A 16,715-nucleotide genomic window follows, 5' to 3' on the forward strand; every position below is an offset into this window, starting at 1 on the left:
GTGAGGGCTGGGTCTCTGAATGGATTTAGGAGGTGCTAGAGAAGTGGGTGTAATGAGGCTGGGGTTTACGTGTCTCCCTCTGATATTTAGTCATTCACTCACTCAAACACTGGAACCTGTATCTGTGTGCCGGGCACTATCCTGGGGGCTGGGTCTGCAGTAGAGGCTGGAACAGACCTGCTTCCTACCCTCAGAGGGACTTGTCTGAAACACGCAAAGTCAATACTGAAGAAATCTAGACATCTTCATGCCGCCCCTTCACCACAGACTTTATTAAATGTTTCAAAGTTCACCGACCTTATTCTCTAGTAAAACTATTCGTGCAATTGGCCAAGTGGAACGACAGGTTTTCCAGATGAAGATGAAGGCGGGAATGATACAGCCAGAGGCTCAGAAAGAGTGGGTGGAGATGCTGTTTCCTCCTGCCTGCCCTTTCTCCTTCCCTCCTTCCCTACTTATTGCCACGAATATTTATTAATAAATATTCACCCACTAAGTGAGAAGTGGCAATGAAGCAGAACAAGACATACTTGGTCTCTAAGCTGGTGGAGCATAAGAGTATGCAGTCAAGAACAAAAACACGTTCACACACTGCGGTTCGACGGGGAACAGTGGAAGCACAGTGAGCTGGAAACTCGGGTGGGAGTCAGCAAGACTGTGGATGTGAATGGAACCTGACCTTGGGCCTCTGACGGAGGCTGGAGAGTGATGAGCAGGCATTCAGGAACAGGGGACAGAGCTGTTTGGTGAAGAGCCTTGTGTTGGGGGGCGGGAGGGGTGGGAGAACAGCAGGGGCAAATGCTAACAAAATATTAGGGGCTCAAGGAAGGCCTGTGTGTTGGTGTGTTTTTAATGGCATAGGACATGGTTGCCAGGGTTTTAAATTGCAGTGCTCTAGGCATGTCATTAAGGGAGAAGGCTTAGTTGGCACCAAGTGGGTTACTAAACTGTTGATGGAGCTTATGAGAGTGATCTTCTGATATTAAAAGTCAGGGGCTGAGTATGTGTGTGTCCTTAGCCTTAACCTTGTGTGCTTTTCTTCTGGGCCTCCAAGCTCCAAGCGAAAACAACAACCCCTAGCCCCCCCACCCCCACCCCCTTAATGTGTGTGTGTGTGTGTGTTGGGGGTGGGGGGTTGGGGTTGTTTTTGTTGTTGTTGTTATTTTGCTTTCTATGTGAAATTCCTGTCTAGGCCTCAGTCTGGCCTGCAGCAATCATGTTCAGAAGGGTTTTCTGGGCCTAAAACAAAGATGGATCATTGAGCCCAATTGTGAGCCATCCCAGACACAACAAATGCATCCCCCCAGTCTTTCTGAGGCTCTGGCTGTATCATTTACAAGCTCTTCCTCTTAGAGTCACAGAATTTTGGAGCTGAAAGTGAACTTTACAATTACCTCCCCATTTTATATGTGAGAAACCTGAGGGCCAGCCCTGGTCGGTGTGGCTGGCACCAAAAGGTTGCTGGTTTGATTCCCGCCCAGGGCACGTGCCCAGGTTGCAGGCTCGATCCCTGGTAGGGGACATGCAAGCATCAGGTGATCGATGTTTCTGCTCTCACGTTGATGTTTCTCTCTCTCTCTCTCTCTCTCTCTCTCTCTCTCTCTCTCTCTCTGTCTCTCTCTCTCTCTCCCTCTCTCCCCTTTTCCTTTCCTCTTTCTCAAAATCAATTAAAAAATAGTTTTTTAAATGTGAGGGCCAGAGTCATCACTGACTCGCTCAAGGTCACTCAGCTGATGGGTGAGATCAGGAAATGACCATGACTAGAACCTGGGCACAGGGTGCTCTCGGGTAAAATCCTGAGTCCCCACGTAGCTATGCAGCAGCCTCTTCTGTACCCACCGCACCTTCCATATGAGTTCCCACCCTCTTTGAAATACGCGCTGCTTTCCCAGAAGTATGGTAACTCTGCCGCAGAGGTTTCGTGGAAAGAGAAGGGGAGTGTCAGCCCAGGTAACTGAAATGCTTTATGAAATAGTAGAAGACAGTTCTCTTTTCAAGTCACGAGGGAACCATTTCACTTTGGCAAAGGCAACTCACTTCGCCGACCGTCATGGCCTGGAAGAGTGCCTGCCCCCCCCACAGTGAGCCATCTCCTCGCTCTGCCAGCGCAGGCCCATTACATCACAGAGGCCGAAGGCCGAGGGCCTGTGTGTTTACCTGGCAATTACCTGCAATGGGAGCCAGCCCTTCCAAGCGGTTCTCTTTGATCCTCCCAGCAATGTCCTCAGAGGTGGGGAGCTGGGGTGGAAGCCCATGAGGCTCCTCGGAGGTTCCCGAGAATGACCCAAAGTCAGGACCAGATCTCCAGGCCTCTGGGCCCACCCCTCCTGCACCGCCCATTTGGACCTCGCTGCTACTGCAGCAGATGGAGGATTTTAAAGAGGCCCAGTTTCCCCCTCGCCAGGAATGAAGGAGCTTCTCAGGTGCTCCTTAGAAGAGGTGGATAAAGGTAAAACAGCTGCGGGTCTTTGTGCTATCTACATATATAAAAGGCTAAGTGTCCATCCTTCCCTCCCACCAGTAGCTATGACGAGCACTGACCACCAGGGGGCAGACGCTCAATGCAGGAGCTGCCATGATGTGCACTGGCTATTTAAAAATAAACGGCACCAGGAACCTGACGCCAACAAACCAACACTTGGCTTCCACCAAGTGGGACACAGGCCCCACCAATACCCCGGAGCGACACCCCACCAAATCACAGCCAATGCTGCCAAGACCCCATGGCACAAAATGCGGCCCACAGCCCAGCCCAGCCTGGAAATAGTTGCTGTGGGTGCCGGGTAATGACGTCATGTAGCAATGCTCAGCTTCCTCTCCCTAGCGACTAGCTTCCTTGGAATTTCTTCAGCCCAGGAACCCAACTTGCTATATAGCCAGGTGCAAACATTTTATAGTTCAACCAAATGTTTGTGAAGCACTTCCCCATGCCTCATCTCATTGGATCCTCGCAGAAGTCCTGGAGTAGGTAGATAGGAGACTCGGTGGAATCCTATTTTCTTTTCATTAGCTGGAAAACAGAGATTTAGAAAGCTTGGAAACTTGACCCAACTGAAAAGAAGTAAGAAATGGTGGACCTTGAAAATGACTACAGGTTTTCTCACTGCACAGAATATAGTCAAACACTGCTGCAGTTAAATATTTTACCCTTTGTTCTCCCTGCATGATCTACAATAATGTGCTTCGTGTTGATATATTTTTTTAAAATATATTTTATTGATTTTTTACAGAGAGGAAGGGAGAGAGATAGAGAGTTAGAAACATCGATGAGAGAGAAACATCGATCAGCTGCCTCCTGCACATCTCCTACTGGGGATATGCCCACAACCCAGGTACATGCCCTTGACCGGAATCGAACCTGGGACCCTTCAGTCTGCAGGCCGATGCTCTATCCACTGAGCCAAACCGGTTTCGGCAACGTGTTGATATTTACTGCAGTGTTGCTGACAATTACCTGAAAGAGAAGTTGGGGTGCTTCACTGGGCTGGAAAAAGTTTATCTAAATCAGAAAGCAGGTCTAATTAAGCAAGTTTATCTATATATATAAAAGGCTAAGTTGACTCGTGCATGCACGATACATATAAAGCTCTTGCTGGTGCCAATTGCACGTGTGTGTTTCTATCTGTCATTGTTGATCGTGAATTTGGTTGACACTTCTATTATAGAGAAAGGGCGAATAGCGATATTAAAATATTTCTTCTAATTAATTTCCATGCACCAGGACACTAGTGTCCTGGAGCGACACCCCACCAAATAGCAGCCAACACTGCCAAGACCCCATGGCGCAAAATGAGACCACAGCCCTGCCCAGCCCGGAAACGGTGGCTGTGGGCCACATTTTGCGCCATGAAGGCAGGGACTTTTGCCGGCGTTGCTCACTGCTGTATCCCACGTCTAGAACAGTGTTTGGCTCTTGGCATGAGCTTAAGGAATCTGAATGGATAGATAAATTTGAGCAAGTAACTTGCCTTTCTGAGCCTACATCCTCCCTTTTTTAAAAGAAAGGTGTGAGAATTAAATCAGATAACTGCTGTAGATAAAAACCAGAGCCAACATAGATCAAGTGCTTATTCAGTGCCAATTTTCAAATGTGTAAGTGCTTTATGTGGATTATTTTACTTAATCCTCTCCCAAACCCTAGGAGGTATCCTTTTTATCTTCATGTTACAGAAGAGGAGCCTGAGGCTTAGAGAAGTTGACTCACCTATCCAGGGTCACGCAAAATTCCAGTCCACACGTGTTTGAGCCCAGAGCCTGCATAGACAGGCCAGCCAGCCAGGACAAGGGGAACAGGGGAACTGAGACAGGCAGCTCTGCACGCTGGCATTTACCGCAGATGCAGAGGTCACCTCCATGGAGATGACATCTAGGCCTCAGTTGTATTTCAGCTCCAGGCCCAGAAAAGCAGCAAAACCAGGTGGGCAAGGCCAGGACCAGCTGCAGTGACTGATGACCCCCTGCCCAGGCACTGACCAATCAGTAGAGGCCACAACCATGAAAGAGCACACCTGGAAAACTGATGAACATTCTGCTGAAGCCCTCCTGCGGCCGCCCCGAAGATTCCCGCCTGCAAGAGAGAAAAGCCTCCAGCCAGAGTCCAGCTCATGCTCTCCCTCTGGGGAGCAGCCTGCACATTCCCTTTGTCTTCCCCAACTTCCCCCCCTAACTCTAAGGGATCCCAGGGAGCAATGGGCAGCAGCCGCTCACCTGGGCTAACCCGTCTCCAAGGCCCCCTTTTCTCTGACTTCCCAGGGAGCTAAGGCAGCTCAGCCTAGGCTCCCTGCTGTTGCTTCTGTGCTAAGCGCTTCCTTGTTTCACTGTCCCCAGCTTTAATAAACGTTCCCTCAGAGTCACCTGGACTGGTGTTGTGAAATTTTTCCTGCACGAGGTCAAGAACCCACACACTCCCGGCTGGCCCTAGGCAGACCCGCTCAGGGCCAGTTTTCAAATGTTCTAAGTGCTTTACGTGGATTGTTTTACTTAATCCTCTCCCAAATCCCGGGAGGGATTCTTTTCATCTTCATTTTTCACAAGAAGAGCCTGAGGCTTAGAGAATTTAGTCACCTATCCAGGGTCACACAAAATCCAGGTCCATATTTGTTTGAGCCCAGAGCCGGCACTCTGAACCCCGACAACATGCACAGGGCACAGGGCCCTACAGCCACAGCTCTACTAAGTCACACAGCGCAAGACCCTTGTGGTCTGTCTGCCCCTTCTCTCTTGTGAACCTGCCCCTCCCACTGAAACCTGCCATTCTGGAAGCATCCCCCGTGCCCCGTCCTCAGGAGTCAGCGCGGTGCATGTAGCAATGAGATGGTAGGTTTGCTCACTGGAGACCGAAGTCTCTGGCACCTCTGTTGCCAGTAACTTACTGTGTGATCTCCAGCAATCACTTCCCCTCCCTGGGCCCCAGGTTCTACAGGTACGATGAGCAACATCTCTCCCCGCTCTACCAGCCCTCAGATGTGGGAGAACACCACAGGGCAGGAAGGGTCTTGGACGGGCGTGCCCCAGGCTGTGGCCCTGACCCCACTCTGCTCAGTAACGAAGTCTAGCCTGCTGGGAAGACCACAGCCACAGGACAGACGCTGACACGTCTTTTCCATCTTGCTTCCTTCCCCCTTTCCTGCTCGCAGGGTGGATGAAAAAGTTTGAGGAGGATCTTTATGATGACAGACCCGTGGCTCCTGCAAGAGCCCGAGGGAATTGGTGACTGGCCAGAGGAGGAAGGAAATCCTTTGTCTCACTGTTGCTGTTGGGTCTGGAGTGTTGCCAAAGAACACTGGCCTGTTGACAAGGTGTCCCCAGGGCCTTGGGGTGGCCTCCCTCCCTTTCCTTGCCCGGCCTGGGCCTGTCCTGGCAGCCTGCTGGGCCAGAGGATGGCATTGCCAGGCATACTCTGGTCCTGCTGGTGAAGCTAGTGTCTGGTTTCCCTCCTGGCCTCCAGCCCTCTCTTCCCCAGAACCTGGGGCACCCTGTTGAGAAGCCACTGGCATCTCATGCCTTGGGGAACCTTGGTCAAGAAGAAGCCGGCCATGATGAACTGATTGCACTCAGGTCTTAGAGCCAAAGTTGGCGACTGCCTGGCCGGCACCGAGTCAGGGATCCAGACACGGGCTCAGCACCTCCAGGGTGATGCCGGCTCTCTGCTTCCACCACCCACTGTGCTTCTTTAATTCTAAAATTGTTTTTCAGCGAAGGAGAGAGGAAGATTGATTGGTTGTTCCGCTCATTTGTGCACTCATTGGTGGTTTACTGTATCTACCCTGACCAGGGATCGAACCCACGACCTTGACTTATCAGGATGATGCTCTGACCAACCGAGCTACCCGGCCAGGGCCCATTGTGCTTCCTTGACCTTCTGTATGTCTCCCATCCTTGCCTCTAGGTGCCTCTGCTCACTTACTCTCTTTCCACTTGCTTCGATTCCTCTTCTCCTCACTCGCACCCACACCCTGCCACTTGTCAGAGCCGGCTCCTGGAGAACACGGAGAGAGAGTCCCAGTCCCTCCGTGGCCGTTGGCTCCAGTCCCCCTTCTGCGTTCTTTCCCCTCCCTCTTTCATGTATCTCCCTCCTCATGAGCTTCTCCATCCATCCCATCACCGCCTGCTCCAGGAAAGGACTGGGTGCCAGTCCTGTGTACTCTGGTGGCCTCCTGGCATGATGTTTTGGGAAATGCCTGCGCTCTGGCGTTTCATGGCTTGGGTGGGAATCTGGGCTCTGGTCCTTACATGCGGCTTTGGGTATGTTACCAGATGTTTATGCTCGTTTCCTGGGCCTGTCAATCAGGGTGAGCGGTAGCCTAGACTTCGTGGAATTGTGAGGGTTAAGTAAAGCATACAAACACCTGCATGGCACTTGAGACGTTTTATAAAACTTAGGTGTTGTTATCCATGTAAATATGAACTGATGAAGTGTGGCTAAGAGTTCTCTGCATGGAGGGGAGGCCCCTTTCAGCCATGGCAAGCTGACTAAAGGGTCATCACAGCATCACCAGGCTACAGGGTGGCCAGGCCAACGTTGGTGATGCCCAAGAGAGGCTGAAACAAATTCCCAAGTGAACACAGGCCACCTGAGACCTGGGAGCACTGTGGAGAGAGGCGCCAAGGTAGGGGAGGGAAGGTGGGCTCCACACAGACAGGTGTGGCGTCATTCCAGCCCTCGGCTGACTCTGGGGTGAGCACCGGGCTAGCGAGGGCAGAACAGAGAGCACGTGCTGTTGCGGGGGGCGTTCAAATGGCCAAGATGGACACATATGTTTCTTCAGGAACCTGCTAGGGACGGGTGGCCGCTCGCTGCATGTGGAGGGCTGACATGCCAATAAAGACCATTTTAATTGTCACAACCGGTCCCCTACATTCTCCTCCCCGCCCTCCCTTGTTCAGGCCCTCCCTGCCCTCCTTGGGCTCTCCTCTCCCCTGCCCGGGGAGACCCCTTGGAAAAGGCTTCGGGTGTCTTCCATGTTTTCTCTACGTGGGAGGGAAGGGAGGCCCTGACTTCAAGGAGTCCAGGGTCCAGGAGAAGGGGCCTTGGGTGGCCCAGGGCCATGCCAATTACCAGCTGGATGGAAAGCACTTTAATATATTGGGGGGGGGGTCACTTTTTCCTTAAGGGCAGGGGTAGGAGGGAGGTGACTATGGGGAGTGGAGTCATCAGGCAGAAATGCAGGGGTGAGCGGGGCCACTGCTGGGGCAGGAGGAGGAAAGTGGCAGCAGAAGGGACAGCAGGCCCCAAGCCTCCGCCTCTCCTTCCCTCCTGTCACTTGGAGGGAGCCGGACCGCCTCACAGACGGGAAATCAGGCGCTGGGCAAGGAGCGATCCACTCCACTGGCTCAGTAGGAAGAGAAATGACTGAGCCAAAGCTGCCAAGAACCAACTCTTTAGGGTTGTTTTTTTCTGGCACTTTCCACAGCATTGCCAAGCTAGTGGAGAGATTAGGGCAATCCGGTGCTGAGGGCAGCAGGAAAACCCGGTGTCCACACAGTGGGCAGCCCGGTGTGTGCCTAGGTGGTGGCAGTGCCCGATGCCCTGATGTGGATGGACTCTTGTGGTCCCCGGGGGCCAGAAAGGGACTCCCAGGGTCGGTACCTCCAGACTCCACATAGCAGTCTCATGGGGGGCAGGGCGGCGCCCAGTGACTCAGCAGAAAGAGTTCCCGCAATGCTTCCTCTCTCGCAGGGATCCCGCCTGAGGAATATGAGGCCAGATGCAGTGGTTGGGTCTGTTTGCTTTTCCAACACTCTTCAGCCCCCGCTCTGCCCGCCTCCCCCCTTCATTGATACAATTGTTGTGTTTTTCCATCTTAAGAAAAATGCTGTGCAAAGGCTTCTTCCAGCCAAGTCCCCAAGCCCCAGGGGTGATTTTCAAAATAGTGCCAGACTTTAATCCCTTTATAGCAGGATGTCAAGGATCCAGGGTCCAGGAGAAGGGGCCTGGGGTGGCCCAGGGCAGTGCCATTTGCCAGCGGATGGAAAGCACTTTAATGTGTTTCTTTTTTTGGGGGGGGTGGGGGGGGGATTGGTGGTCACTTTTTCTTTATTGTAAAAAACACACAATGTTAAATTCACCATCTTAACAATTTCTAGGAGCTTAGTTCAGTAGTGTGAAATATATTTGCATTGTTGTGCAATTGATCTCAGACTTTTCCATCTTGCAAAACTGAAACTCTATACCCACTAAGCAATAATTCCCCCTTCTTTCTCCCTTCAGCCTTTGGCAACAACCTTTCTACTTTCTGTTGCTATAATGTTGACTACTTTAGATACTTCATATGAATGGAAGCATACAGCATTTGTCCTTTTGTGACTGGCTTATTTAGCTTAGCATAATGTCCTCAAGGTTCAAACACTTTAGTATTTTAACGACTCATTTTGCACCCATGTATCGGCTGAATGTCAGCCCTGCTTTGCCCCTACCTCAAACTTAAGCCCCATTGCACAGTTCTGGCAATTACTCTCGCCTGAATATTAAAGAGAAATCCCCGTCCTCAGCCCCAAAGCCCGACGATGGTGCTTTCCTGGTGTTTTTAGGAGACTCTTGGAGTATGAGAAATCTCTCTACGTCAGCCAGTGCTTTGGGCAAGACTTCATTTACCAATACTTTCTAATTCATTCCCAACTATTTCCTTAAATATATCACATACTATCTAAATGGAACTTCTTGTTGCCTTTTTATTTCAAACACACCCTAAACATTCCCATCTTCATGCCTTTGCTCATGCAGTTTCCTGTGTAAAGAGAGTCTTTTTCTTTTGTTGACAAAAATTCCCAGAGATGCAGAAAAAGGAGAAACTTCATCCCCACCAGCAGTGTGCAAACCAGGGAAATGCAACCTTAGTGGAAACAAAAAGTGCCTTCCACGCAGACAAAGGGGAGGCCACCTTTTATAGAGAAATTTCCCACTCAGGTTCCTGATTGGTTCAATTTTATGCAAATGTGGTTTCCATGTTTGTACTGTTCTGATTGACTCGAATTGTGCAGTTCTGATTAGTCAGTATTGTGTGTTCTTTTTTTTTTTATTATTGCTTAAAGTATTACAAAGGGTATTACATATGTGTCCATTTTATCCCCCCACCCTAGACAGTCCCCTAGCCTCCCCTATCCCCCAGTGTCTTATGTCCATTGGTTATGCTTATATGCATGCATACAAGTCCTTTAGTTGATCTCTTACCCCCCTACCTCCTGCCCCCCAACCCTCCCCGGCCTTCCCGCTGCAGTTTGACAATCTGTTTGAGGCAGCTCTGCCTCTGTATCTATTATTGTTCAAAAGTTTATAATGGTCTCTATTATCCATGAATGAGTGAGATCATGTGGTATTTTTCCTTCATTGACTGGCTTATTTCACTTAGCATAATGCTCTCCAGTTCCATCCATGACGTTGCAAATGGTAAGAGTTCCTTCCTTTTTAGAGCAGCATAGTATTCCATCGTGTAGATGTACCACAGTTTTCTAATCCATTCATCTACTGATGGGCACTTAGGCTGTTTCCAGATCTTAGCTATGGTGAATTGTGCTGCTATGAACATAGGGGTGCATATATCCTTTCTGATTGGTGTTTCTGGTTTCTTGGGATATATTCCTAGAAGTGGGATCACAGGGTCAAATGAGAGTTCCATTTTCAGTTTTTTAAGGAAACTCCGTACTGTCTTCCATAGTGGCTGCACCAGTCTGCATTCCCACCAGCAGTGCACAAGTGTTCCTTTTTCTCCACATCCTCTCCAGCACTTGTCGTTTGTTGATTTGTTGATGATAGCCAGTCTGACAGCTGGGATTTCAGTATTGTGTGTTCTAATTGGTCTTTATACAGCAGTTCTGACTGGTCAATTTAGATGCAAATGAGGATGTAATTGTGAATTCTGATTGGACAGGGCAGGTGTCAGTCCACTGGTGAAATGACAAAACCAGGAACTCCCTTATAATGGACTCAGATAGCAGGAGCAAACTACAGGAGGTTGAGAGCTCAGTGTATGGCTTTTCCTGAAATGCAGAGTGTGTGAGAGCCTCTAGCAGCCATGGCCACTAGACTCTGGTTGTGAACTTGGGCCCAGTTAGCCACAGGAAGCCCATTTCGACAGATTGCTTCTTGGGGTTCACGTTCTTTTCTCCCTTAGTCCAGCTCACACTCATCTGCTAAGGCCTACTCCAATGGTACCTTCTCCTTGAAAGTCTCCAACTAGTCCCCTGCTCAGACATGATCTCTCCTTCCTCTGGTACCCTAAAACAGTTTTTGTTTTTTTTTCTAAAACTTCAGTATGGTGCTTATAATTTTGTCATCATCATCATCATTTGGTAGAATTTGTTGAGAATCTACTCTGTGAGGTGAAAATATACTGCACTTTACAGTCTCATTTGCTCTTCTATCTTATAAAATGGTATTTATGCATGTTTTCTTCCTTTTGAGGTTATGATAATAAAGCAAATGGGATTTGGCATCAAACAGACTTGGTCTTGGACCCTGGTTCCATTATTGGCTGACATACTTTGGGCAAATTACTTACCCTCCTAACCCTCTGCTTTCTTGCTTGAAAAACATGGATAATAATACCTCATACTGGGTAGTTGCATTTATTGCATGAAATAATAGTAATAGCTAGCATTTACTGAATGCTCATTATGTGCCAAGAAATGCTCCAAGTGCCTTTTCTATATCAACTTATTTAATAATGTAAACCCTTATAACAATCCTAGGAGGCAAGTTTATCCCCACCAGCAGTTTGCAAGAAGGCAAATCTAAAAACTTAAGAATTCTTACTCGTAATCATTAGCAAGAGCTGCCTCCCTCGGGTGGCTAATCTCCACCACAGGCTGAACAATATCTGCGGAATACTTAGTCCAGCCCTGGCAAATGGAAGCTATTATCTTTTTTAAAAAAATATTTCTTTATTGATTTCAGAGAGGAAGGGAAAGGGAGAGAGATATAGAAACATATACTGGGGATAGAGCCTACAACCTGGGCATGTGCCCTGACAGGGAATTGAACTGTGACCTGATTCATAGGTCGATGCTCAACCACTGAGCCACAACAGCTGGGCGAAGCTATTATTCTTGTCCCTATACTTACTGTTGAGGGCTGGGGTCTGTCCTCTGCATCTTTGCTTCCCCACAACACCTCACGGTTATAATAACTTGCATTCATAAAGCATTTTCCGTGAATTTGCATTTGCCAGGAATTGTGGTAAACCTCTAGCCCTAGCACAATGAGTGAATGAGTGATTGAATAAATAAATGGATGAAAAGAGGGGGCAGACATTCTTGAACAATGGGCCAAAATGGCCTGAACAGAAGGGTCATCCCTGCTAGGTTGTTGGCTTGGCAAGAAGAGGTAGCAGCGGAGGAGAAGCCTCCCAGGGATCTGACTATGCCCAGTATTCATCAGGGTTTTCATTAATGACTCAAAAGATGGAGTGCAGAGTGTGCTGATCAAATTGGCGACGCCTGCAAGGCCGGGTAGGAGCCGAGCACTGAGGAGGCAAGCTCGCTGCTCGCAGACAGTACTTGACAAATTAGAGAAATAAACAGAGTCAATAAACGGAGCTCCAGGAGCTGCAGACTTCAAGTGGCTCCGAGGGAGCAGCTACCTCTAATGGATCTGCCCGGAGAAGGCTTGACCCACTTTTCTTCGGGCTTCACCTGGCTTGACTGCACATTTGGGGCAAATCTAAATTCCGTTCTCCTGAGGGACATGGACAAAGTCCCCTCTCCAAACGATGTCCCCATTCCTTCCTGGCCTCTCCCCTCCTCACACGAGCCATCTGCTTAACCGGGTCTCATGGAGGAAAGGAGATGGTTCCACCTGCTCCTGCAAAGACCCAGGACTTGGTAAAGACTAGAACTTGCCCCCTGGTGCCCCCTCCCACCCACGGAAATGGTGCTGCCTCTCCTAGACATTCTCATCATTAAGTGACTTATTTTCTCAATGGAGGCTGCCCTGGGGCTTCCTTGGGAACGTGTATTGGGTGTGAAAGAAGGGACACGGAGGCGGAGTGATCTGGTAGGCCATGCCTTACATCTGCCTGCGGGCCCGGGGGGGAAGACACAGTCTGAGCGGTTGGCAGTTAAGTAATGTGTGGGCTTTGCCGCTCCAACTCCGCCCTCTGGACTACGTGGCATCAGGGAAGTTACTTAACGTCTCTGAGTCAAGCCCCTTTGGTTACCAATCATTGAAAGCCACTCGATTTATCTTAATCAAAATGGAGTACGTAAGTGGAGGACTAGGAGAGATTCTCAGAAGACCCAGGAGCCTCGGTGGACCGAGGTGTGTGTGGCCTCTTCCTCTTCTCCTCAGAAGTTGCGAAGTTCTCTGCTCCTGCTTCACTCAGCACATCTGTCCTTTCCCTTTTCTCGGCTGGCCTTCCCGGCACCCATGGCTGCACTCCGTACTACAGTCCCACCTTGGGGAAGGGCCTACCAGTGAGGACAAGTGTCTCTAGACCCAAATCTACTTTCCTGAGAAACAGACACCAACCTTGCGCACAGGGTCAGGTCTGCACCCTGGCCCGAGGAGTGGTGGTGTATGTTGGGTAGCACTATGCCAGCCACCGCACACCTTGGTGGGTGGGTAGAGGGGTCTCAGAGAAGAAGAAAAAGTAGAGAATCATCCAATTGGGTGTTCAACACAGTCTCTGGGCTTCAGTTTGCCCATGTGAAAATGGGAATAATATTACCTACCTCATGTTACCCACCGCCGGTGACTGAGTGGCCCTTGGTTCTTCCCAGGGAAGCTCTTCCCCTCCCTCTACCTCGTGCTCATTCCTATGCATGTGACTCTCAGCCTTTCCCCTGCCGCCCTGCCCTCTCCCCAGCACACATCCCCACTGGACAGCCTGTCACCAGCTCCCTCTTCCAACCACTCCTGGCAGAACTCAGGCCTCTCCAGCAACAGGGGTTTTCTCCCCATGCCCACACCCACCTCCTTTTGACCTGCGCCTCCACCATGTTTCTCATTCCTAAGCCTGGAAGGGAGGTTTCTACTTAAGCGCTGCTGGACTCCATTTTTGCTCTTGTGTTATGTTGGATTAAGGACACAAAGAGTTATCAAATGTATAGACGGCATGAAGTTGGGGGAATTAGCGGATATGGATGATGGAATCAAGATGAAAATGCCCACAACAAGCTGTATGGAAAGAATGAAATCAGTAGGAGTAAATTTAATAGGGATACAATTGTGCATTAAGAGAAAAATACAATGTCACAATGCTAGATTATCCCATTTATATGAATTTCAAAAACAATTTTGTTTTTGCAATACTATTCCATGGAGCTAGAAATCAGAATAATAGTTACCTCTAGGGTTTCACAGAGGAGATTGCTGGAAAGGGTATGAGAGAACTTTATATGGTGAGGGCGATGCTCTATGTTATGATTGTTATGTTGGTTGCAGGAATGTATTCATTTTTAGGACTTACCAATGGACACTGGAGATCTGTGCATTTTATAGTGTGTCATTCTTGGTCAGATGGGCCATAAGATCACTGCATGTTTAACCATTTGAGGAACTGCCAGGCTGTTCTCCACAGCCGCATCACCATATTGCATTACCACCAGGAGTGTATGAGGGTCCAATTTCTCTATATCATCACCAAAACTTGTTATTTGTGTTTTTTAAATTAAATCTTTATTGTTCAGATTATTGCAGCTGTTCCTCTCCCCCCCCCCCATAGCTCCCCTTGTGTTTTGTTTTTAAAATATATTTTTATTGATTACTAGGGGCCCGGTGCACGAAATTCGTGCACTGGGTGTGTGTGTGGGGGGGAGTGTCCCTCAGCCCAGCCTGCCCCCTCAAAACATACTGGGAGCCCTCAGGCGTTGACCCCCATCACCCTCCAATCACAGGATCGGCCCCTTGCCCAGGCCTGAAGCCTCTGGCCTAGGCGTCCGGCCCGGGCAGCGGGGACCTGCAGTGGCAGCGGGGGGCGCCATGATTGCGCAGGCTCCGCCCCTGCCCCTGCAGGATGCCTCTGGCTGAGGCGTTCGGCCCGGGCAGCGGGGACCCACAGCTGCAGCGGCCCCGCGATTGTGGGCTCCGCTTTAGGCCCAGGCAAGGGACCCCTAGCTCCTGGGACTGCCAGCTTCGACCGTGCCCAGCTCCCATCGCTGGCTCCACCCCTACTTCCTGCTATCACTGGCCAGGGTGGAAAAGGTGCCTGATTCTCCGATCATGGCTGGGGGGCAGGGCAAAGGTGGCCCCAGGGCCGCCTTTGCCCTGCCCCCCAGCTCTTAGCTCCCCCCTGGGTTTCAGATCACTGTCAGTGGCAGGGGGCTTCTTCCTGCTTTCCCTTTCGCCTCCCTGCATTGTGCCTACATATGCAAATTAACCGCCATCTTGTTGACAGTTAAGTGCCACTCTTAGTTGGCAGTTAATTTGCATATAGCCCTGATTAGCCAATGAAAAGGGTATCGTTGTACGCCAATTACCATTTTTCTCTTTTATTAGTGTTGATAGAGAGGAAGGGAGAGGGAGAGAGAAACAGAAGCATCAATGATGAGAGAGAATCACTGATCAGCTGCCTCCTGCACACACACACACACACACAGACACACACACACCCGCCACATACACACTGGGGATCGAGCCTGCAACCTGGGCATGACCAGGAATGGAACTGTGACCTCCTGGTTCATATGTCATTGTTCAACCACTGAGCCATGAAAACCATCAGGCGTTTTTTGTGTTTTTGATGACAGCCATCCTAGTGGGTGTGAAGTAGCATCTCATTGTGGTTTTGATTTGCATTTCTTTAGTGGCTAATGATGTTGGGCATCTGTTAATGTGTTTAGTGAACATTTGCATATCTTCTTTGGAAAAATGTCTATTCAGAGTCTGTCCATTTTTAAAGTGGGTCATTTGCCTTTTTAAATTTTATTTTTAATATTTATATTGTTATTGTTGATAGTATCACATATGTCTCCCATATCGGCCCCCTCCCAGTCCTTTACACCCCACCCCCCGCCCCGCCACCCAAAGTCTTCATTATCCTATTGCCTGTGTCCATGGGCCATGCATATAAGTATATGAGTTCTTTGGTTTATCTCTTCTCGTCCCTCCAATCCCACATTGAGGTATGTCAGTCTGTTCAATGCCTCCATGCTTTGGGTCTTATTTTGTGGTCAATTTATACGTCTTTTATTAGTGAGTTATGATAGTTCTTTATGTATTCTAGATATAAATATCTTATCAGATATGTGATTGCAAAATTTTCTCCCATTCTGTGGGCTATCATTTGCTTTTTTGCTTGTTGGTCTTGTTTGAAATACAAAAGTTTTTCATTTTAATAGAGAAGAAGTCCAGATTATCTATTTTTTTGTTGTTGTTGCTTATGCTTTTGGTATATCCAGGTAACCATCACTTACCAAGATCACAAAGGTTTACACCTACACTCTACGGAGTCTTATAGTTCTAGCTCTTACATTTAGGTCTTTAATCCGTTTTGAGTAAACTTTTGTATATGGTGTGAAGTAGTGGTTCAACTTCATTTTTTCTCATCTGGCTATCCAGTTGTCCCAGCACAGTTTGTTGACAAGACAACCCCTGCATCGGACCATCCAACCGTCTAACCATCTGGTAGGTATGATGCACACTGACTATTAGGGGGCAGACACTCAATGCAGGAGCTGCCGAGCTGCGGTGACTTGGCAGCAGCGGTTCTTGGGTGATGCACCCCAGAACCAGAGAGGAGGGAGACCAATTCCAGGGTGCGTGCGTCACCTAAGAACCACCCTCTCGCAATCCGGGACCCCTCAGGGGATATTGGAGAGCCAGTTTCGGCCTGATCCCTGCAGGTCAGGCCGAGGGACCCCACCTGCCAGAGGGACCCTGCTCACTCCGCAGACACCCTTTGAGCCATGGCGCTGCCCCAGGTGTGGCTGGCTGGGTTGGGACCATGGGAGGTTGGCTCCAGGGTGTGTCTGGCCCTTCTGGCCTAGTCCCGCCCCGCAGGCCTCCTTCTAATTAATTTCCTTTCAATGTGCACAAACCTGTACACTGGGGCACTAGTTTTAGAATAAAAAAGCTGAAATTAGAGCAAACAAAGGAACATAAAACAATAGGAGATATTCAGGCTGCTTATGGCATTGTGACTATATTTGTAAAACCTGGCCTGGAATTTTTGCTTATAAAGGAAATCACAGGTCTTGGAGAGCGTCTGATCGCACTCAGAGATAATGCATGTAGCCACTGTCCCTGTTCTATTCCGAGGGGATTTAATCAGATATAAACC

Source organism: Myotis daubentonii, chromosome 1 (assembly GCF_963259705.1).
Source record: "Myotis daubentonii chromosome 1, mMyoDau2.1, whole genome shotgun sequence".
NCBI lineage: Eukaryota > Metazoa > Chordata > Mammalia > Chiroptera > Vespertilionidae > Myotis > Myotis daubentonii.